The sequence below is a fragment of the Lissotriton helveticus genome, assembly GCF_964261635.1.
Source record: "Lissotriton helveticus chromosome 1_1 unlocalized genomic scaffold, aLisHel1.1 SUPER_1_unloc_9, whole genome shotgun sequence".
NCBI classification, from domain to species: domain Eukaryota; kingdom Metazoa; phylum Chordata; class Amphibia; order Caudata; family Salamandridae; genus Lissotriton; species Lissotriton helveticus.
The window spans coordinates 776,518-801,618 of record NW_027611736.1 but is presented as its reverse complement, the minus strand read 5'-3'; the positions used below and the strand labels follow the sequence as shown (position 1 = coordinate 801,618).

The 25,101-nt window shown below is 47.8% G+C and overlaps 1 protein-coding gene across 1 annotated transcript in view; it reads left to right on the top strand.

The window, feature by feature from the left end:
* Window positions 1-25,101, top strand: part of LOC144806576 (uncharacterized) — a 58,144-nt gene that overhangs the window by 14,863 nt on the left and 18,180 nt on the right. Inside the window, exons 2-3 of the mRNA XM_078672910.1 lie at window positions 7,804-7,854; window positions 9,686-9,805. The gene's annotated coding sequence lies outside the window, so the exon portion shown is untranslated. The remainder of the gene's footprint in view (window positions 1-7,803; window positions 7,855-9,685; window positions 9,806-25,101) is intronic.

Below are 25,101 nucleotides of genomic sequence, written 5' to 3'. Positions count from 1 at the left end.
TACCGATTCTGAAACGTACTGATCCCAATGCACCTCCAGTTTATCGATTAGTGATTGACCTTCGAGAGCTTAATAAATGTATCATACCCCAGTACCCTGTGGTTCCAGATATCTCTTCCCTATTGACTGCCATTGATTCCGAAGCTACGTTCTTTACTGTTATTGATCTCAAGAACGCATTCTTTAGTGTCCCCATTCATCCAGACAGCCAATTCCTTTTCGGATTCTGTTTAAATGGAAGGAGCTATAAATTCACACGAGCTCCTCAAGGTTTCACAGAAAGTCCTAGTATTTACAGTCAAGCACTTAAAAGACAACTAGACAATATTCACATGCCAACTGACACTGCCATGCTCCAGTATGTCGATGATCTATTGATCACAGCCCGTTCTGAACGTGACTGCGAATGTGCGTCACTTACAGTCTTGTATTTCCTGGCCGAGATGGGGCACAAGGTGTCCCCTTCGAAACTGCAATTCTGTGTCCAGCAAGTGGTCTACCTTGGACACTTAATGTCCAAGTGGGGTAGGCAGTTGACACCTGACCGTATCCAGTTAATAGCACATCTTCCACAGCCCAAGACACAGAAGGAGGTACGAGCTTTTATCGGCCTCACTTCTTATTGCAGACAATGGATTCCTCAGTACGCATATCTAGCCAAGCCACTGATACAGTTAACGACACAGGAGGCAGCCACATCGACTGTCCTCCCTTGGACCCAAGAACATACACTTGTTTTCAATGAGTTAAAGAAAGCTTTATGCCAAGCACCTGTTCTAGCGACACCAAACTACAGTAAGCCTTTTACACTTTTTGTCACTGAACGTGATGGTACTGCATTATCTGTTCTCACACAAGATCAAGCAGGACAATACAAGCCCTGTGCTTATTTTTCTAGCACATTAGATCCGGTGGCCCAGGCTTTGCCTGCGTGCCTCAAGTCAGTTGCAGCCACAGCTCTAGCTATCAGACAGAGTGATTCCATAGTGTTAGGACACTCCCTGACAGTACAAGTTCCACACTCTGTGGAAGTTCTTTTAAACCGAACACAGACTCAGCACTTGACAATAGCACGATTAACAGGTTATGAACTGACACTGTTTCAGCCACACATAGAAATCAGACGCTGCAACATTTTAAATCCCGCTACACTGTTACCTTCAGTTACTTCAAATCCTGCCACACATGACTGTGTGGAAGTTGTTAACACCATGACAAAGCCAAGACAAGACTTGACAGACATTGCATTACCTGACCCCGACCTGACACTTTATGTGGATGGTTCATGTATGAGAACAAGTACAGGAGAACTAGGAGCCGCGTATGCAGTGACTACTGAAACTGAAGTTATAGAAACACATCGTATTGACACCCTGTCTGCTCAAGCAGCAGAGCTCGTCGCTCTGACCCAAGCCTGCATACGAGCCAAGAACCTGAAAGTAAACATATACACAGATTCACGTTATGCAATCGGAGTCGTACATGACTTTGGAGTACTCTGGCAAGAAAGAGGTTTTATGACTTCTCATGGAACCAAGATTCAGCATGGCCCCCTCATTCAAGCTCTGTTAGATGCAATACATTTACCGACAGCTATTGCTATCATGAAGTGCAAGGCACATACGAAGGTCACTGACATCATTTCCCAGGGTAACGACCTGGCAGATCGAACAGCCAAGCTTACAGCTCAGACTCCAGACATTCCAGTTAACACGACACAGACAGACATTCCAGTTCAGACGACTTGTATGACAGTTAAGGACCCTACACAAGACGTACTAGATATACAGTTACATGCTACCCCAGACGAAATCAAGAAATGGTCTGAACAAGGAGGGGTCCAGACAGATCAAGGATGGTTGACGAAGGGAAAAGCCACATGGTTTCTCCCCGACTCTATGGTTCCAATCATTATTAACACCGCACATAGTCCAGCACACTTAGGAGAAAAAGCCATGTTAGACAGTATTCAGAACCTCTGGTTTAACAAGCATTTACGAGCAGCAGCCAAGCAGAAAGTGCGTACCTGTATGATATGTTGTCAGTTCAATCCAGGTAAAGGTGTCCCGGTGGAACAAGGTGGATTCCATCATCCTGACCACCCTTTTGAAGTCCTCCAGATGGATTATATTCAGATGGATCGATGTCGAGGTTTCAAGTATGTCCTCGTAGTTGTATGCGCTTTGTCCAGATGGACAGAAGCATATCCAGTCCCAGATTACACTGCCGCGACCACTGCCAGGCAGTTGGTTCGTGAGTATTTCCCCCGCTATGGATTACCTAGGGTCGTGTATTCAGATAACGGCCAGCCATTCTCATCTGAACTCATGAAACAAGTATCCCTTCTGTTAGGGTACCAGTGGAAGTTCCACTGTGTACGACATCCCGAAGCAGCTGGTCTCGTAGAGAGACATAATCAGACTCTGAAAATCCGCATTGCCAAGGTATGCGCAGAAAAAGGCGTAGATTGGATGGAAGCACTGCCAGTCGCCCTTTTTTACATGAGAATGGTCGCTCATTCCCGTTCAGGTCTCTCACCTTTCGAGGTAGTTTTCGGTCGTCCCCCAAACATGTGGGGTACACCTAGACCACGTAAAATAACTGATGTTGACAGTAATATGCTGACAGATTACCTGGCTTCCTTGATGTCTGCACTACTCTCTTGTCGTTCACAGGTTGTCGCTGCTTTTCCAGACAACACTCAAGTGAAACCGCACGAGGTCATACCAGGCGACCTCGTTCTGATTCGTAATTTTGATCGTTCAAGTCCGCTGGAGCCCCGATGGAAAGAACCAAGACTCGTTCTGCTAACAACAAGGACGGCAATCAAGGTCGAGGGTCGTAAGGGGTGGTTGCACTCCAGTCACGTGAAGCGATTCCATGGACTCCATCCAAAAACTTTTTTCAAGGACTGCCCCGTTCTCAAGGACTGCCCAGATACTGACTCTAAACTTCCCCTGTTAGAGAAAACTTCGCAGCAGGAGTATAAAGAAAAATTAAGGTCTAGTAAGTCAGCCAGTTTAATTGTCTAAGTCCCTCTCGGGTGAAACGGTTAGACAGGTTCCTGACATGTATGAGATAGACCCAAATAGTGAGAGAGTTAGTCAAAACTCTAAGAAAATACGTTATCAGAAAAATCTTCGAAGTCGATGCATTGTTACTCTATTATTCATGTTATTTCTGAGTCTTATGGTTACCTGCATAAGTTATGCCTTGCATTTATGTTTTCCTATTAATTCGTATGTACATTTGTTTTCTAATGATACAGTAGAGCACACCTTTAGTGAACTGCCTCCTCACGAGTTATCCTATCGTCTTGCCATGCGCAACAATACTTTTATCCGAATGTTACACTATTCACACCAGACCAGCAATGCCACTAATTGTTGGGTGTGTGGTCGACTCCCCCCTTTCCAGACACCGAAGGGAGTTCTGCCACTCTTTCCCTATCCGTTTTCACACAATGGTTCGTGTGGAGCATGGTCCACGTTAACGTCATCCTCAAACGATATGTCCCTTCTGAATAGAACATGCTTCCCAGATAAGGAAGGTCTTTCCCATAGAACAGGGTTAGATCTAGAAAATGAAGTATATGATCTAGGTAATTGTTCCTCGAATTTCATGGTTTTGAATGTTCAGTCCGAGACTACTCCAGATTTGCCTGCTATTACAGTTCTACCAGTGAAAGGCGAATTATGTGTCAGAAAGAATGGTTCAGTACATCTAGGACACAGTGATTGTAATACTGTGGTCGAGTATAGTGACAGTGGGAAATCAAATTTCAAAGCCTCACGTAATTCTTATTTTGTGTGTGGTCAGACCGCATATGTTCGTCTGCCCCTAGATTGGGATGGAACATGTTACATTGCCTTCCTACTGCCACCAGTTTTTCTAGCCCCATCCGATTATCACAGAAATACACATCTAGTACACAGTAGACATAGAAGGGAGGTCGAGTCCCCAATTGTCGATCAGACTGAAACTGCCTTAGAACAGTATCAAGACTTCAATAAAGGTTTCTTTTTCTTCATAGGTCCTGTCCAGAATAGTAAGTTAATACGTAGGCTAACCAGAACCCTTGAAGCAGTAGTGAATGAGACTACTTCCGCTCTAGGTAACTTAACTGAAGAACAATCTGCTATGAGATTTGTTGTGCTCCAAAATCGTCTCGTCCTTGACGTCATACTGGCCGATAGGGGCGGGGCTTGTAGAGTCATCGGATCCAGTTGCTGCATTTTCATTCCTAATAACGCACCGTCTGTTTATTCAGCTATAACCAGACTTCATAAAATTGCCCATCAGTTACACCAGAATCCAGGCACCTGGACATGGTCCGGTTGGCTCTGGAGTATAATATCTGCCTGGGGATGGAAAGTATTGTCATTCCTGGGTATAGCAGTAATGATCATATTCAGTTGCTGTCTCTGTTTACAATGTGGCCCTGCGATTTGCGGCTTGTGTGCTACATCTTGTATTCCTAGTCCAAAGTCCCGTTCCAAGAAAATTCGAGACGAGCAAATGATGCTATATGAAATGATAGATGGTATCATGAATATTGATGTTTCCTGATGGAAACGTAGGGCACAAGGAGGGAATGAGGAAAATTGAATTTTGCCTTGTCATGTGTGCCTACGTGTTCCCCATCCTATGTCATATGTGCATGACTAATATGCATATATCCCCCTATGATCGATTAAAGACGCAATTATAGTTGTGTCCAACTTTAGTATGCCAGTTACCAGTCCCTGTGAAAGTAACGAGTATTAGGCCTATGTTGCCCACGTTTTACATTATGCACGTTAATTCATCGAATTATCCCCGTTTCTAGGCCTCAAAGGGCCTGAACACCAGATTCAAGCTCCAGTCTCCTGAAACCACTCCGAGGAGCGATGCAGCCCCCACCTGCATCCCTGACCCTTCGCTTACTTCCTGCCACGCAGCGCGGTGCCCAGCCTGGCTCTGCCTGCCTGTCTGCCAAGAATATGTTATGCCTCTAGTTATCAGTTCAGCTCTCCGTCTTCACATTCCTAAGCTAACGAACCGCATAAACATTTCCAGCTATAGTCCAGTCTTTCTGTCTCCATGCAAGAGAATTACTGTATTAATATTCATAGAAGATTCATAGCACACGCAATACATGAAGAATATATGCATGCACCAGTCTTAGTGTCAAGTAGCCTTTGCTCTGATAACTTTTATGGAGAAGCGTGGCTCAGTGGTTAGAGGCGGCAGACCCGGAAGCTGAGATCGGCCGTGGACCAGGGTTCGATTCCCCGCCTCGGCGGGTCTCGGGCTCAAAAATTCCACGGGTCTCGGGCTCAAAAATTCCACGGACTTGACAATTCTCGCTCCGGTGCCTACTCGACTCACGGGTTCACACTCTGCGACTCTGGGCAATAGCTTGCTTAATCTCCACTACGGCCCCTCGCGGCGGGATGCCTGGCTTTCACCTTGTGGATACCCTGCCGGGGTATCTCACAGGGGAATACCAGGACGGGTTCCCTAAGCAAGCGCCTTGATACCTTCGGGTGATACGTGCGCTATATAAGTCGCAATACATTTACATTACATACATTTACATTTAGATTCTATCAACATGTACTCCAAACACCAGATACCAGATATGCTATAGGTACATGTCGTCCTGACATAGCAGACTTTAGTCTCCTCTTCTAGTGCAGAAGTCAGAGCCCCCAGTTTCTGAGCCTGGAGCACTAGACGTCTTCTTGGACCACTACGGCTAATTCCTGAACTATGTGTTTGCAAGCCGTGGCCTCCGGTTTCCTCTGACTTGGCAGTCCGCTCCAGAGAGACTAATCCATGCCCGGGCCCCTCATCCATTGGCACCTTGTGATTCTTACAGCGTTACAGTTCACATCTCATTCCCCTTCTTGGATTTTATAATTTTAGTGTCATTTTGTTCAATACATTTTACTTTATTTTTCTATTTTGGTTTAGGTTTTTAATTGTTTTGCATTTTGACTTTTACTTTTTTTGTTTCTGCATAAATCTTTTACATATTACCTTAAGTTAATCCTACCTGTTCCGTGGTTAGGTACCAGGGGGTGGTCCTAGGTTAATTGAATGGCTTTGAAAGTTCACTCTGACAACGGTTGTGATTGTTCCTCATCTACTGTAAATAATAATTCAGTTGAGGAAAATTGAATTTTGCCTTGTCATGTGTGCCTACGTGTTCCCCATCCTATGTCATATGTGCATGACTAATATGCATATATCCCCCTATGATCGATTAAAGACGCAATTATAGTTGTGTCCAACTTTAGTATGCCAGTTTCCAGTCCCTGTGAAAGTAACGAGTATTAGGCCTATGTTGCCCACGTTTTACATTATGCACGTTAATTCATCGAATTATCCCCGTTTCTAGGCCTCAGAGGGCCTGAACACCAGATTCAACCTCCAGTCTCCTGAAACCACTCCGAGGAGCGATGCAGCCCCCACCTGCATCCCTGACCCTTCGCTTACTTCCTGCCACGCAGCGCGGTGCCCGGCCTGGCTCTGCCTGCCTGTCTGCCAAGAATATGTTATGCCTCTAGTTATCAGTTCAGCTCTCCGTCTTCACATTCCTAAGCTAACGAACCGCATAAACATTTCCAGCTATAGTCCAGTCTTTCTGTCTCCATGCAAGAGAATTACTGTATTAATATTCATAGAAGATTCATAGCACACGCAATACATGAAGAATATATGCATGCACCAGTCTTAGTGTCAAGTAGCCTTTGCTCTGATAACTTTTAGATTCTATCAACATGTACTCCAAACACCAGATACCAGATATGCTATAGGTACATGTCGTCCTGACATCGCAGACTTTAGTCTCCTCTTCTAGTGCAGAAGTCAGAGCCCCCAGTTTCCCCAGTTACACGTCATGGTCCGTTTGCGCGCACCACTAGGTTAAAGGTTACAGCTGCCCAGGTAGCCCCCTCCATGTATCCACCCATTTATGACACTTCTGTGACGTTCTCATCACATGTCTTCGTGCACGCCCTGTGCACGCCTTCTTTTTACGCCCATGTGTCCTTATCTTACGTTTGTTACTTGTTACGCCTACTGTATTCAATGCAATTGTAACGTTTAACTATATATATCATGTACTGTTAATGAAACGTGGCAGCTGCCAGTCCATGCCATTCTATTTCAGGCTGTTCCGATCCCGTCCCTTCCCTTGTGCCTGATTAAAGCCTGTTAGACTCAGATTCCACGGATCCTGCCTCTTATTTATTGAGCTATCTGTTTTCATTAATATATTCAAAAATAGTACCGGTAATTAATTATTTATTTACCACACAGTTCCTTACAAAAACTATCTGAAATTATCTGCAAAACAGGCAGTTGATAACCTATTAGGGTTGAAGCTCCCTGTGGACAAACTGGAATATGGGAATAGTATTGTGTGGCAATTGAACCTCTAAAAAAATTCAGCTTGGAGATGAACCAAGAATCACGCATGAATGTCACAACTTTTTAAAACAAGGTAGTCAGGAAAGTGTGGCATATATATTGCAGCTCTTTGTATTTTGACGGCCTCAAGCTAATTTGAGAACAGAGAGGATGTATGTAGCAGAGACGAGTCTGTTCAACCAATGTGAGTGGTGAGATCCGCATTGCTGGTCTGCCTAAAGTTGTGATGCTGCTGACAGTAGCGTGTCTGCTAATTGCGATGGCATGACTGGTGGATCTATAAAGCCAAATAAGAGAAAGTTATCTTCCGACACCACAGTCTTCGTGACTGAGACCAGTAATACTGAAGACTCTGAGACTCACGGCAGTAATTTTCCCTTTCAGAGCGTTATTGCTGCAGATGGAGAGAAGCCCAGAAGTAAGCACATTACTAAGGTACCAACAAAGTTTAATATTGTTCATTTGTATTAACTGTTTCTCTTTTACAGCATTTGGAAATGCATTTTCTAGTTTAGTTTCTTTTTGGTTAGTTTTTTATTGTAGGTTGTTATCTTCGGTTTAAAGGGAAAGATGTTGTAGTGTGTGACCTTAATGCTGCAGTTTGCATTTCATTACCATCATTTGCTTATCCTGGAGAATCTCCAGAGTGTAGGAGGTTTGCTGTTTCAGAGTTCTTTCTTCAGCTTCTGGGCAGTTGTCACTCTGTGGCGCTGTTTCTCTGCTCTACTTGTAGTAGCTCTTATCAGAGCTTCATCCTCCCGCCAACGATAATACGATGCCAGACATCACCCAGCACAAAACACAGTCTATGATAGGCTACGTCTATCTGCTCGGCGCAGTTAGAGCGTGGATAAAGTTCTCCGGACCCATCATGCTGTGAATGTAACCTAAGGGCTTAAGATGAAATGAAGAGCTTACCTCCTTCCTGAGTGGCTCCAGACTGCTGTGTGCAGACCCGATAGCTGGCAGCACCCTGGAGTATGTATGTATAAATCAGATTATGTTGGAAGCAACCTGCAATATAGTGGCAGGCAGCACCCTGCCGTAGAGTAGGATTTCTCATAGTGTTTTATTTCCTGACTCATTAATGGAGATTGTCTTTTAACAGGCAGAAGAACAACACTGACCATACATTTTTCTGGGTTTGTCTTTAAAATGATGTACATATTAGGAATGGCATTTTGTTCTGCTGGAATAATAACACAAGTTATCTTGCACTCTATGTTGTTGCATGAATTGTAGGCTGCAATAAATTCCATGTTTCATTCAAACAAGCTTTCTACAGGGCACATACATGATTTGCAACTGTAGAGAAATAATGCTCCTGTGTGCTGTGGCAGACTCAGAAATATTGAAAACCTTCATGATTTCTCTTTCAGCACTTCATAGTAAAACCTTTCAATTTTTGACTCAATCATTTGGCAGAAACATAACTTTGTACCATTAAAATAGTTGTGATGGGGAACATTCATGTGGGGTTAGGACTGGCTCGACCAGAGTGCTTGCTGATTTGGAGGAGTATGGAGTTGACCACCTTGCCTGGCCCGGTGTGGAATCAAGCAGCCATGCTTTGCTGCAGGCTCATTTGCCCTGGTAGCTGGTCAACAGTTTGAGGAGAAGGAGGTGAAGAGCTGGCTAAGTGTGCCATGAGGCTGGCATTTCAGTACATCCCTGAGAAGAGAGCTTTGAGTCGATGTAGTGTTCCTCTTATACCACGTGCAATTCACCCTCTCCAAAGCCTCAAGAATTCCTGGGTGTGAAGGGCGGCTGATTCTGATCGGGTGCTTGATAGTTTTCCAGAAACTCATGTTCTTTATTGTTCATGTTTGTCAGTAGTTAATTAAACACGCCCAGGGGTTTTATCTCTTCAGTTGACAGAAGCTGCAATAAAAGTTTCTTTGTCGTTGCAAAAAAATATGAATGGCCAACAAGCCCCTGTCTGTCAAAGAATTGAAGGGCTGAGGAACTGTCATTCATCTCACTGCTAAGCAGAGCCATGTCATGCTTCACCCTCACTCAGGCCTCTGATTTTAACTAACATTGCTTAGAACACTGGGACTTTAGAGCCCATCCTTTTAATGAGAAAAACAAAACTACAAGTCCCATAAGCAATAGTGGTGAAAGGTGTCACGCATGACCTGGGGCAACATCGATTCAGCACATCCAGTTCCATTTTTTAAGTAATTGACACAATATTGAATTTATAACCTTTGTTTTTTATGGTCATGAGTCACCAGAATACTAAAAACGTGTCTTTAATTTTCAGGGTCAATTAAGTAATGGTCACCAGCTTGGAAGCTCTGTTAATTCTTCAGTATTTGTCATTGATATACACGTGTGGCTGGTTTCGGTGTGCCCCCTGCATCGATCCTGATAACTCGCACAGGTAAGGAGCTTGTAGCAGCAACATGATAACCCCATACTCGTCTGTAAGAAGTGCGCTCCGAGGCCGGTATCCGATCATTTTTGTGAAACAAGCAAGCGCCAATATCTGCTAGGTACATTTGTTAACATAAAACAGTCAAATCACAGTATAATGTTCCGGAGGTTCAGTCCCAGAAACATTATCTGTAACTGAACGCAGTCACCCTAGGAAGCATGTGCTTTTAATACAACTTGTGTTCACTCACCTGATGGTGGCATGCTTCATCATTGGGCTATTCTCCTCACCAGGCCGGCGCTACAATCCCTGGCGGGCACCACCAGAGGGCACTTTGTCGGAGATCTTTTGATAAGTACATCGGATGCGCATAGTAGGACAGAGGATGTTGTGTCATAAGATGTCAGATTGGTGAAGTCTGAATATAAGATCAACTATCGACCAGTTGCCACAATATAGTTAATGTGATCATCCTGGTCCATGTTGAGATTAAAAACAGTGGTAGAGAAATTGAGGAACTAATGGCCCCTATCACTGTGTGAAAGTGTCGATCACCTATGGACCTGCTGGTAAGCTGGGGTCTATACTTCAGGTCAACTTTTTTCATGCTTTGTGTAGTCATGGAGCAATCTGTTGGCATTTCATCAGGACCAAATATGGGAAAACGGGTAAATGTGACCTAATCTTCTCCACAGCATGAGGAGCTCTGTATCTCAAAGCCCTGCACCGTGCATAGGTGATAAGGTGCCTATTAACTTCTTACTGCCACAGGTGAGCGCTGTCTACCAGAGTGCACTAGATAAGTAACCCTCCTAAAATTCAGGACAAACTGACTTATCCAAAAGCGAGGACAGCGTATCAGAGGGCAACTGGTTTGAAAAGCACATGCTTCCTAGGGTGCCTGTGTTCAGTTAGAGATAATGTCCGTGGGACTGAACCTCCAGACCAGTATACTGTAAGTTGATTTATATGACTAATGTGTATACTGGACTGTCATTTTCCTCGTCATATCTTGTCATATATGTAAAATAAAACACAACACACCTGGAGGCCAACAAATCTATTATGAATTTAATGCAAAAATAGCAAAAGGCCAAGTAAACTAACAAGTCACAATTGTCTATGCAATGGACGAGAGCATCCACCCTAAAGCAAGTTGGAGTATATAATGCTAATGCTACACAATGTATTTTTATACACTTTTCTCCTAATACAAGTCAATGAAACCTGAACACATGATAGAAGCAGTTACTGAAACAACACTAATGAGTAGGAGGCAGGATCTTCTCTCGAGAGGAATGTGAGGAGTCCGTGAGGTGCAGATAAAAGATGCACAGACAAGCTGCAGAATTCACTGTTTCTGGAAATAACACTTCTGTTTGTCAATATTCAATTTACTACAAGATGCAGGAAAGTGTGCAGATGGACATCACTAAATAAAAAGGTTATGGGCCCTAATAGAATCATGTAACTTTGCAGGTTATCATTCTAGCCAACTTGAGTCATTAGTAGGACTAGTGATCATACTAACCAGCTTCAGTCAGTATTGGCTCCCTGAGACCTATTATCCTGCTAAGTAACTCCAGTCAGCAGTGACCCCTGTACCTTAAATCCTGCAAATATTCAAAACCAGAGGTCAACTCTACTGCCAAACAGTTCCAGTCAATATTGACATGCATTGTTACCCTGCCTGTAATGAATACCAGAGGCTAGCGTTGTTGCTAACCAGCTCCAGTCACCAGTGGCCCGTCACATATTATCCTCACTAGGATCAATGCCCAAGGCCTGTGCAGCTGCTAACCTGCCTTAGTCAGTTGTGGAAAAGTAAATTTTGCCATGTTCTGTGTCCCTACGTGTCATCCATCATATGTTATGTGTGCATGATTAAATATGCATATGTACTCCCCATGTCCGATTAATGACGCAATTACAGTTGTGTCCACCTCTAGTATGCCAGTTTCCAGTCCTCGTGAATACTACGAATATCAGGCCTATGTAAAGCTACGTTGCCACGTTTCTCAGTGTGCACGTTATTCTATTATAAAGTCCCCGTTTCTAGGCCTCAAAAGGGCCCGGACACCAGATTCAGCTCCTGTCTCCTGAAGCCTCGCTGAGGAGGGATACAGCCCCCACCTGTATCCTCGAGCCTTCACTTACTTCCTGCCTCGCAGTGCCCGGTCCAGCCTGGCTCTGCCTCTGAGTCTGCCAAGAGTATGTTATGAGTCCAGTTATCAGTTCAGCCCTCCTTCTCTGCATTCCTAAGCTACTGAATCGCATCAATAGTTTCCGTCATTGTCTAGCCTTCACGTCTCCATGTTAGAGAATACTGTATTGAATGGTCATTTAATATTCTTCATCACGCACTACATGTAGAATAATGCATGCTCCAGTCTTAGAGTCTGTTAGCCTTTCCCCTCTTGACTTCTAGTTTATATCAACATGCTCCCTAAACATCAGATACTAGATAGGGTTTAGGTACATGTCGCTCCGACCCTCCAGACTTCAGTCTCTGCTCCTAGCACAGAGTTCATAGCCCCCAGCTTCTCCAAGTGATACGTCATTGCCAGTTTGCGCGCACCATCAGGTTAGAGGTCCCGGCTCCTCAGGTAGCCCCCTCCATGGTTTCCGCCCCATTCATGACATATCCTGTTACGTCTGCACCACATGTCTATGTATACGCCCTGTTACACCTCTTTTCCCCCTTATCTTTCGCGACTGCTACGCGTCACACCTACTGCTCCACCCACTGTTACGCCTATTGCAATGTAATGCTATGTGTTTGCGTTATGTATATATGCTCATGTTTTGTTATTAAAAGTTATTCCTTCCCTTGTCCAGATCCTGCCCCCGGCAGCGCTGCCATCCTATTCCTGTGCAGGTTGTCCTGATCCTGTCCTTATGCTGTAATAAACCTGCAAAACTCCCACTACCTCGAATCTTGACTCTTATTTTATTGAGCTATCTGTTATTCATTCATGCACTCAAAAATAGGGTATTATTTATTTATTTACCACACAGTAGTGACCTCCCAGGCCTGTTATTCTGCATATAATCAGCAAGGCTTTGGCCCTAATAACACTCACCCCACATCCTTAACGTATAATAGCAATGTAATTTATTTACTTACATCATACGGTAGGTACCGCACTATTTCCCACGATCCCAAAAACAAAGAAAATCAAAATTTGCCTAACCGTTCACCACTCCACCTTGTCAAAAATGACCAAATCACACCAAGCACTATAGCCTGCCACATCACATGGCACACTCAGCCACAACATGACAAGATACCACCGCAGGGATTTGGGGGCCATTAATCCTCTTTTCGAGGCTTGTGTGCTGTAGATGCACATGCTTTACGTACTCCTGCCATCTTGTGTTGGGTCCGGATGTTTGCAAGTTATTTTCCTTTGAAGAAGTCTTTCCAGTCACGAGGTAAGGTGACTCCACCTTTTGGTGATAGTGCGCATGGGCATCGACTGCATTGTTAGATTGTTTTTTACCCCAAACGGGTTTGGATGTGTATTACTGCACTCCGAAACCGCTCTTCAGGTTCCCCTCAGTGCGCAGTCCACTCTACCCTCAACTGTATTGTTTCAGTACACGTTTCCCTGTTCTCCGCATTTCAAATCAATTGGCAAACTCTCCATTTTTGATAGAAAACCTCGTGGGCAACCGTCGAGCCTTGCTGCGTAGGACCAGCCATCTGCAAATGGAACGGACTCCATTCTATTTCTGTCCTGGGTGCCGCGCCAAGTACCCTCGCACCGACGTACATCAAGTTTGTAACTTGTGCATCTCTCCGGAGCACAAGAAGGAAGACTGCGACGCTTGTAAGTCGTTTCGGTCCAAGAGGACTCTACACGATCATCAGGCACGATGATGAGAGAGACAGCGTCAAAGCATTCAACACACTCTGGATATCTTCGGGGAAGAATCTGACCAAGACGAGATAGAAGCGTCCGCCGTAGAAGAAGAGGCCAATCTCTATGCCAGAGCGCAATCGCTGGGGCATGCTGGGGCAGCCATGTGATTGCAATTCTACGTCAAACCATTACCATAGGCGACTGACCAAATGTATAGGTTATCTTGCACCCTTCTGACATCTAAACAGGCCTAATAAAAAGCATTTGGGTGTCAGCTCAATACTTAGTTGTGTGGCATGCACCATTTCTTCGACAGCTAGTTTGATCTCACATCAGAGTACTGGCTGATAGGTCTGACGACTCCAGGAGCAAAATAAATATCTGCATTTCCAACCACAGATTGGTATTATCAGTTCACTGTAATGCCCTTTGGTTTGAAAAATGCATCTGCCACTTTTCAAAGGTTGGTGAACTAAGCCCTTGCTGGATTGGAATCGTTGAGTGCAGCATATCTACACAATATTGCTGTCTTTAGCTCCACCTGACAGGATCACCTGATTCACCTTAGGAAAGCAACGGGGGCTCTAAGAAGTGCAGGCCTCGTTATCAAGGCATTCAAGTGCCAGATAAGGCAGGGAAATGTTGCATACTTGGGTCACTTTGTTAGTGGAGGCCAGGTTTAACCTTTGCAACCCAAGATCTAGACCATTCTGGACTGGGTGGCTCCAACTACCCAGACTCAAGTGAGGGCCTTCCTTGGCTTCCCTGGATTATGTCAAGCAATTCATTGTGCAGACCAATGCCTCTGAACATGGTATAGGAGCAGTGCTATCCCAAAAATATGACCACGGTCAAGATCAGCCACTGGCTTTCATCAGTAGAAGGCTAATCCCCAGGTAACAGCGTTGAAGTGCCATTTAGTTGGACGCCTTTGCTGTGGTTTGGTCCCTTGAGAAGTTTAGGTCAAACCTCTTTGGCTCCCCGCCATTCCTGAGGCTGCGGATTTCCCAGAGGTGCAACAGGTCGCCCGCTCACCGGTTCCTCCTTCTAACTTCCAGGTCTGGCCTTTGCCTGCCCCGTTTGACTTCGGTGACGGCCGCCTTAGTTTACAGCCGTCGCCCACAGAGGACCTGTTTTCTCCACTGTGGGGCCCTACGGAGGCGGGTGCGGCCTTTGCTCACACAGTGTCCACGGTTTTGGGTTTTCTGCGCATGGGTGACCCGGTTGCTCATTTCCCGGCAGACCACCTTTTGGAGGTTCTCCACCAGGGCTCTGGTGGGAGGAAGCTATTGCTACCCTTTGAGGGTTCGCTCCTTTCTTCCCTGATGGAGACCTGGGGGCGTCCCGCCACAGGCGATCCGGTGCTCCAACCCCTCCTGCACCGGCACCTTCTAGCGCCACGTGACCTGGCATGTCTTTCCCTCCACCCCTCTGCCTCCAGTCTACTTTTGCGGACTTCTTTTCCTTCCTTGCCGCCACTGTTGTCTCCGCCATCGCGGGAGGCCCGCTGGCTGGACTCTTGGCAACACAACATGTTCGTCTCGACCAGCGATGCTTTGCGGGCCCTTAACACCTTATGTGTGTTGTCTAGGGCCACCTCTTCTTTTTGGGACTCGGCTGAGTCCATGGGATTCGCCGCTTCACAGGAGACTGTTTAGGTCGAATTACGGCATCATGCGTTGGATGGCCGGGAGCTAACAGCGTTTATTCTCCGCTCCGCTCTGGACATCTCGGAAGTGCTGGGCCATGCCATGGCTACCTCGGTCGCCCTCCATCGGCATGCTTGGCTTCAGGACAGTGTGTTCCCTGAAAATGTTCGGGAGTGGCTGGTTGATCTTCCATTCGGTGGCCCTCTGTTATTCCATGCCCCGGCAGACTCCGCCATCCAGAGGTTCTTGGCAGGGCTCCATCCTCCTCCTCCTCCTCCTTCTCCTCCTCCTTCTCCTTCTCCCCCTCAGTGACTGCTGAGTTGATCTGGTTCTTGGACCTACTTTTGGGCAGGTTGCCCTGGCTGTGAAGTGGGTTTTATGGCCACTCGAGTCCTCCTTGCTGAGACTGTGGCTTTGTTGGCTGCTGGACTGCCCTTTGTTGACTGTGTTTGTTTTTGCTTGAGTTATCCGCACAGAATTGGCCCTGAGATTAGGCCTTCTGTTTTTCTCTTGGGCTGCTTGACAAGCCTTCTGCGGGTTTTTCTTTTCCCCTCGTTTTTTCCTCTGCTGTGAAAGTTTCTTCCAAAGAGGGATCCCATGTCTTGGGACTTAACGTACCCTATGTGGGGTAGTAGTAGCTGTTATATAGCTTGCGCTCTACTAGGGAGTTATGGTCGCCTTCGGACCTCTGCTCTCCATGGCGTTTATGTATGTTGCTGATGCTTCTTTAGGTCGTGTGCATGGCATTTCCTTGCCATCATGCTCCTGTCCTGGAGGCTGGGTTGGTTCTGTGTTTCTCCCTTTGTCAGGCGTAGCCTGCCCGGTCCTCCTGGGTCGCCGGGCTGTTCTTCCTGCTTCTGGCGGCTCATTAGTGCTGGCACCGCTCTGTCTGATCTGTTGCCTTCCGTCTATGGTGGGCTCGCATTCTTTTTCATCTTTTCCTTGGGCCCTCTACGCTTTTCTTATTCCTCTTCCTTGCCCTGGCATTGGATGGAAGCTCTGTTGCCTTGTAGGGGCGTGGAGTGCTTCGGCCTCCCTGGCCTTGCCCTTTGTTCCTCTGTTGAGAGTGAATAGGCTTTCTTCTTCTTCTTTTTTCTTCTTCTCACACCACTCTTGGGTTCGGTGGTGTTCTGCTTCTGGGGGGCTGGGAAGACGGGGCTCTTCGCCCTGTCCATTGGATTAGTCCCCTGTGGGACCCTCTGTCTTGTCCAGGCTGGTGGGGTCCTCTCGCAGACCCTCCTTCCCCTTGGGTATGGCTAGGGTATCTATTCTACGTTAAGGAATCTGTGGCTAGTAGTCTGTATCAGATGTATGAGTTACTTACCTTTGGTATCGATGTATCTGGTAGAAACGATTCTAGCCGCAGATTCCTTCACGGCCCGCCCTTCCTCCCCGTTCTGCGAGGACCCTTTGGCTTGCCCTTCTGCACTCGCCTCCCGGTGAATGGCTATGATGAGTGAGTGCATTCTTTCGCTCTCTCGCCAAGACGTTGTCTTGCTTTGTTCCTTCCTCTTCCTTGGCAATGTAGAGGCTGGGTCTATAGGTACTCCTGTGCCCCTCTGCTCTGGTTGCTCCAGGATTGAGGCTGGCGTTCTTTCGTCCCTCTTGTTCCTGAGGGTCCTGGCCCCTCTGCTATCCTCTGAGTTTGTGTCATTTGGCCGTGCCCTGTCCTGGCTCCCTTGGGGGGTTGTCGCACTCTGTGCTGGGGTTGCCTTGGACGTCTGTTGTTCACTTTTTTTCTTGGAACTTGCTCCCCTTCATGGGTCTTGGTCAGGGTTGTAGTCCTGCTGCATGTTGTCATGACATTTTGCATATTTTCCTTGTCTTAAGGGGGTACTGTTTTCATACTGGCGGGGTGGCTGCTCAGGCTGTGCTCTGTTCTTTCTTCTTTCCCTGCTTTTGGGTACTGCAGTGTTGGCACTGATCCTTATGGTGTTCTTCGTCACCATTCCTTCTTTTCCATTTTTCTGCTGTTTCACACACTGGTCCCATGCTCCCACAGTTTCTCTGCTGGCTCCACGTTGTGGTGCGGAAAAGTTCTCCGAACAAAACTGACGTAGGCGCGCCGGGGGGGACTTATGTGACCTCGCTGACGTCACGTACGCGGACGACGCCTGGTCGGAGTCGCGTGATGCTGTCCCCCCGGCGCACAGGGATGCTGTGGCAAAAAGTTTTCTAGATCCAGTTTCACGCCTGAGGATAATTCCACGTTAAGGAATCTGCGGCTAGAATCGTCTCTACCAGATACATCGTTACCGAAGGTAAGTAACTCGTACAACAGGTACATCATAGAAAGACTGATGGACATATTGAAGCGGACCTAGAGATATATGCATAACACAGAAAATATAGAGGTCTTGATTTAGAGTTTGGTGAGCAGGGTACTCCTTCACAAGCGTGTTGGAGTATCCTGTCCAAGAAACGGATGGTCTGCCTGACCTAGTGCAAGTCATGTGGATTGTCATGTGTGCAGCCTTACTTGGGTGCCGTCGGTGTAAATACATCGGACGGCCATTCCTTTTTAGATCAAGCAGTCTGATGTATTTTTCTCTTATTCAGGACCACCAGGGAATACCTGGCAGTCGTGATGAGAATCTTTTTTTTTAATGAACCCCACTTCCTGGGAGAAAATTAATCAGGGAGAAAGTTCCTAGGGTGCGAGGGTGATTAGTTATTGTTTTTTAAAAACAAACTACTGCTTTGGAAGCTTGTTTTTGAAAAACACACAAGTTGGTGAATGGCCGCCTGAAACATGGCAGCCGCTCACCACCCCTGCAGTGCCCTCACAGGATTTACCATGGCTGCTGCTCCTCTGAAGGAACAGAGAGCGCCACAGGGCCAGCAGAGATCTCTAACAAGTCAGGTGACCCTTTGGACTTTAAATCAAACCCGTAGTCTTGATAATTGACTAATAGAGGAGTGGAGAAAAGAGAGAGTTAATTAGAATGCTGCCGCTATGTGATTTCTTGTATGTGAATAAGTAAATGACAAGACGCTGCTGTGTTCCTTACCTTAACGCAGCCTTTTTTTTAAAACCTGCTATATATGTCGCATTGGTTTATCTCTGCAATGTCCGCTGAGCAAGTTACTGGTTATGTTAAATTATGTCATACTGGATTGCTGTCTAGAAAACATACAAGGACCAAACGCTTCAGCTTGACAAAGCAAGGGAGTTTCAGTGCCGCCTCTCTGTTCAGTCTAGTTCCGGGGCAACGGGATAGGCAGCGGCTACTGGGTTGAGGTCACTTTCCTTTGATGTCATGTGACCTATCCTAGTAATGCTGCGCAAACTGACCAAGTAAACCCTTTTTTGTACTTGACTCTCAAGTTAGCGAGGGCGAGCAGTCACAATATTCTCAGCTTTGTAATGTCGACCAGCTTGAACTCCGAGCTCAACAATAGATCAACAGACTCGATTTAATAAATGACCAGCATGCTGCTTATCTTGCCAAGACACAGGTACTTTTAAAAGCTCTTTTTATTGAACTAGTGCTCAATCGATGGTGTTGAAAACAAAAATGCAGTGCACATTAGTGAGAGTGATTAGACCAAAAAGGCAAAGTCTGAAAAAAATGGAGTGAGTAACATAGCTTGGCTTGTCCTGACACTCCCTGGCTAAATCCCACTACATAAAACTAGCTCGCAAGAATGGTACATATTTAACTTTCACTACTTCATGGCCAGTCACATGGCCCGGTAGCTCTACCATCCCTCCCATATCTTTCCCATTTACAAGGGCAGCCCCTACTGAGATACACCCTGTGTCCACCCGTTGACACCAATCAAGATCGGCTTCCCAATCCTCCACCTTGGGGGTGAGCTGGCTCCCCAACCCCGTGCAATATTACGCTGCCAACCGCTGAAGCCAGGGCCAGTCATATTCTGTGAATACTATGCCATGTCACCTCACTTGTGATATACAGGAGGTGCCATTTGGCCCCCATGGGGATCGCTAGTCCCATGACCTGGGACATTATTCTCATGATCTCTACCCAGTAGAATTGAATTACCGGACAACTCCACACCACATTAAAAAAAGCCCCCCCTCACATTCCCTTATGCAGAGAGGTGGCTGCCCGCCCTATTTGGTGCAACAAAGTTCTGGAGTAGTAGGTCCTATGTAGGATCTGTAGTTAAATTAGACCAAAACAAGTTCTAATTGAAACCTCCCTGGTACCCTGAATGGCCTCAACCCAATTGCCATAGACAAGCGTGCCTAGGTCCCTCTCCCACACATCCCTCCGCGTCCCCAGGGGATCCAGGGAATTGTAGATCAACTTCTTATAGATGGTTGAGATTGCTTTTTCAGTCGGGGATTAGTTAGTAACTGGTCCTCCAGTGGGGATTCTTCAGGCAACTGATCCCCTTCCCAGATGTGACCTTGCAGAGCGTGATCCACCTGCAAATGTTAGAACCATTTTTAGTCACCTAATTTATACTTTTGTTGTAGGATCGTGAAGGACACAAGCGCCTGTCCCCTCCACACATCGCCCGGCCGCTTTAACCTAATCAATCCCCATTTTGTGAAGCCCTGCAATACTCCTGCTGCACTTAAGAGATCACCATCATACAGTTGAGTAATTTCAGTCAGCTTACCTTCTCAGCTTAAATACTTGGTAGCCTCTCTCCACATCCTTACCAATGTTTGGGTATGAGTTGGTAGGGTGCACTCATACTTTCTTCAATACAGCACCGGGGTGGGGTAACCTCTCTTGCCCATGGCCAATCTATCTACCCGGTAAGCAGGTTCCTCACGGTCCGCAAAAACCCAGTTGTTGACTGCCACCAGCTGCGTGGCCCAGTAATACATGCGAATGCTCCGAACTGCTGGTCCACCTTAATAAACTCCCTTCTGCAACGTACTCAGCGTGAAGTACCACCATCCCACAACAGGAGCCGAAGTTCTCAGTCTAACTTTTGAAAGAAAATGTCCAGTAGGATCTTAAAGGACGTTTTTGGCACGATTTACAGGAGACCCTGAAGGGTTATTACTTTAAATAGGGCCACCCGGCCCAGTAAGGAGAGCCAGAGCGCCTGCCAGTTTGGGGTATCCCTGCAACACCGGTCTAATTCCGGGAGTATGTTCCTGCCTGTGGCTCTCTTGTAATGAACACGCCCAAGTATGTTGTTTGAAATCTATTTTTATTTTGTAGGTAAAGAATAGAACACAGGTCCAGATATTCAGAGCGTTAAGCCCACAACCCTATTTAGGCCCGTCAGCGTACTGTAAGAGAGTGTCCAAGAGTATGGAGAAGCAGTAGCAAAGTAGCTTGAACACAGCATGTCGCCTACAACCCTTGTGGGGCCGGCCGCGTGACACATTATGTATAGCAATATTAGTCTACTGTGGGAAGTCGCAGGACCCTTTAAAAACAACCACACTAAGAACACTGGCAAGAGGCCCATAAGAAGTGAGCAGTGATGAGTGGACAGAAACGTGTCAGAAGGTGAAGAGGTAGTAGGAAAGACAGATTACGCCCAAATATTTAAAGCCATGTTGTGCCACCCGAACTGTGCACCTAGAGTGCAGCCGCAGGGTCCCTGCCTACAGCAGGAATATTAAGAACTTCTTCCAATTGATGGGGTGCTAGGTGGCGCCAAACCAAGATGGCCGCACTGGTGTTAGGCTCTAGCTCGATCGAGCACATAACACCATCCTGAAGGTATCCTGACCCAAGCTATCCACTCGGACACCGCACCATCGTGTCCGTGATAACCTCACGAACGCAGCGGTACCTCATCTGGCGGAAAAACCCGACGGACTGCTGAGTTATTGGCCGGTGAAGGGAGAGCGGGAGGCGAGGCTGGTTCTCCGCTTGCTGGAGGGCGGATCGTCCCGCTGGGAAAGGCCGGGGCTCCACGGCCTGCGCGGCGCTGCAGAGGACGACCCTTTTCCTCGCGAGTCGCTGGTTTCCGGAGCGGCCAGGCGGCCAGCCACCGCCACAGCTATTGTGCAGCCTGAGGTGAGCTCCGTGTGCGTGGACGGTACAGCGGGGAGCGGCGGTGTCTGGCTCCCCTTCCCCCCCTTCCCCGACCCGGCAGGCGACCCTGGGCTTGGCGCTGTGATCCTGCGGTGGCTCGCTCCTGCTCGGAGAACACCGGTGCCTGCGGCGATCGCCGCGACGCTGGGGGGGACCTGCCTTCCTGCCGGATCTGCCCGCATATCATCTGCACGCTGCTCGGCGGGAGGCCTGAACACGCGACTCCCGGGATCTGCGGCCTGCCCGGCTGAAGACCAGAACGATACCTATACCTGTAGATACTTACCTGCCCCGCCTGGCCGCTTATCAGGACCATCTCAGGGGAGGAAACCCTGACCCTTGTACTCCTTCACTGGAAGCCATCCGCGGCCTACCGCGAGGCCTCTTGGCGCCAAAACACACCGCGCTTTCTGGGCCACAAATAAACACGGATTGCAGCCCCCCCGCCTGGTCTGGTGGTACTGCTATCGCGATCCCCCCCCTCACCACTAGACTGTTTGGCCTGTAATTGCCCAACAACTCGCTGCTACTGGATGTGGCATATGGGCCGGAGTGTCTGCAGGCCGCCTGGGGTGATTGCGACGTGCTCATAACTTAGAGGCTCCGAGAGGATCCGGATCTACTGTCCTTGCGGGTCTGCTTGTGGCTGTTGCGCTGCGGCCTAGTGGCCCGGCTGGAATGCGGCGGGGGACCGGACTCTCTACACCCTACCTCGGACACACCTACCCAGAGTCGCCTACCGGCCATACTACTGCCCCCACATTGCGGATCCTTCTATGCCCTCACAGCTTCGCTTTGCCTGCCCGCTCTCCCGCTTTGACCAGTGGCTGGGGAGGTAGCGGGCCCGCCTGGGACGGCAATCCTCCTTTGGCAGCTCCGGCCCCTCCAGAGTCAGCTGTGGTTTGTCCTGCATCTCCAGGTCTCTCCTCTGGGTGGGCCTGGCTCATTGGCTTTCGGAACAATCTGCGGTTGGGCCGACCCGCCCTTGCCTACTGACGGATATAAAGGTCTTCCAGATCCCTTGGGGGACACCGAGAGTGCATTGGTCCAGGCACCATACACTCCCACCGTTCGCAACACGGGGAGTTTTCTTCTGGCTGCTCAAGCTCTCAGCTCGCCCTTCAGCACTCTCCTCCCCTCCTTCTGGAGCCTGGCCTCGTCCTGGCGGCCGCTTCTTCCACGGCAGCGCGAACGCCGAGGCGCAACATGGGCCGCAACGATGCCAAGCAGTCAAAAATTCCTTTTGAATCTAAGAAAACCCCCACGCCGCCGCCGGATGTGGAGAGCGGCCCCTCTTCTTCGACCCCCCAGGAGGAGGACTGGATGACTCTCTTGTTGGGCATGAAGCAGAGCCTGTCAACGATTGACTCCAAAATAGACACCATTAACACGCGCATGGACAGTGTTGTTGCCAAATTGGAGCATCATGATACCCGTATAAAAGAGACTGAAGACCGGATCTCAACACTGGAAGATGGTGCCACTTCTAATGCCAGACAAGTCACGTAAATGGACAGGCTTCTCAAAATAATTGCGGAAAAGAACGAGGACTTGGAAGCGAGGTCTCGCCGTAATAACGTCCGCATTTTAGGCCTTGCAGAGACCACCAACACAGGGAGGATGGAAATCTTTGTGGAAAACCTAGTGGTTGAGCTGTTTGGGAGAGAAGCCTTCTCATCGCACCTCATCGTGGAGAGAGCCCACAGGTCTCTTGCCGCACGCCCCCCCCAGGAGCACAGCCGAGACCCATCATCGCTCGCTTCCTAAACTACAGAGACCTTGACTCTGTGCTGCGGCGGGCTCGAGAGCTGGGCTCAGTGAACTATGGCAACGTAACACTATCCTTCTTCCCCGACTTCACCCCGACGGTGCAGGAAGCTAGACGTAAATTTGCTGGGGTTAAAAAGAAACTTCAAGCCCAGGAGATCCCTTACGCTATGCTCTACCCAGCGAAATTAAAGGTGTCTCATCAGGGGAAGCAACTCATTTTTCTCAATCCACAACAAGTAGAAGACTTTCTCAAGCAGCACAGGAAGGATCAGGCCGGGGAAGCAGCTTAGGAAAGGCGCTCCAGGTCGCAATCACCGTTGTCCCAGCAGGATTAGGACAGACTGCCGTCCCAATGTTAAGCGCTACCACTGAACCTGCTCAGAAGGTGACTGAACACTAATAGTCCTGGTGAGAAATGTTGTGTGAGTTATGATTCAACCCTAGACTAATGTACCATGATCTCCTCCGAGTCGCTGAGAAGGTGTAATCTGATCTTATTGGGACCGCCCACTGTAAATCCCGGTGAGGTACCTGCACTGCTTTAAGACTTACGGGTCATTGATACATTTGAGTGCTTGATCACCCACCTCCGTCCCGCGCAGTCGACTGGGTATAGATCCGGTTGCCAGTGGGTGTAAGTAGGGAGGTGGAGGGCGGGTCTGGCGCCCCTAGGTTCTGTCCCCAATGGGTGATCCCCTAAACACCTCTTCCCTTTTTAGGGTAAGAGCATTTGTACTGCTTGTTTTAGTTTTGGGAATGTTCGGGTACAGGGAGGGGGGGAGGGCACTGAGTACCCGGCCTGTTGGGGTTGCCGGTGTGGGTGGGCAAACACATTGCTTTAATAATGACCCCATTAATACGCCAGCTGCGACTGTTCCGCATCTCTTGTTGGAAAGCTACTAATTACCCGGCCAGTTGGGGCAGCCGGCATAAGGGGGTATAGAGTCTGTCCTCATTCTGTCAGCACAGTTGCGGCAGAAATACCTGGGAAAGGGGGGATTAATAGGTTACCATTGAGAAATAATCATGTTCGAAGTTTTACTGATGTCTGTCTGAAGCCGATTGCTACGTGCACATGTCACATTTATCTCTTACTGTGGGAATGGGAGACGTAACAGATACACAACCAGCCCTTCAAATTCAGCTAATGTCATGGAATGTACGTGGATTGAATAACCCAAGAAAGAAACGACAAATACTGGGGTACTTGGAAAGGCAGGGAGTGTCTATTGCCATGCTGCAAGAAACTCACTTGCTGCCAAATGGGTCCCCCTTATTCGCATCTAGATGGGCCTCCAGCAAGGTGTTTTCATCTTATTCAAATTACTCTAGAGGGGTCACAATTTTGGTGAAGAAAAATGTGGGGTTTACACCGGCAGGTACTGAAACAGATTCGGGTGGCAGATACTGCATGGTCTGGGGTAAGTTTCACACCCATACTGTACTCTTTGCCTGTTATTATGGCCCTAACACAGATGACCCAACTGCACTCCTCACTATGTGGGGCAAAATCCAAACTTTGGGCATAGCCCATGTGGTACTGGGGGGAGACTTCAACACTGCCTTGCGGCCCGCAATGGACAGATCCAACCCCCAGCCGGTTCACTATACCCATACACAACGTACTCTATCGGGCATGGTCAACGACCACCGTTTGACAGACACGTGGAGGCACTCGCACCCTTCTCTACTGCAGGGCACACACTTCTCCGCAGTCCATTCCACCTGGGCACGCATTGACTATATTTTCGTGTCGGCGGGACTCACCCCGTGGGTGGTCAAGACTCTGCACTTGGCTCGAACATTCTCCGACCACTCACCAGTCCTCCTTTCCCTGTGCATTCCCCTTGACGTCTCTCCTTACTTGAGCTGGCGCCTCAACCCTGCACACCTCACAGACTCGGCCTTTAGGGCAGACCTAGAGCAAGACATAATAGATTTCTTTGATCGCAATATTGACTCAGTCTCCAGCTTTACTACAGTTTGGGAAGCCTTTAAAGTTACGGTGAGGGGGTGGTGTATTTCCAAGGGAGGCG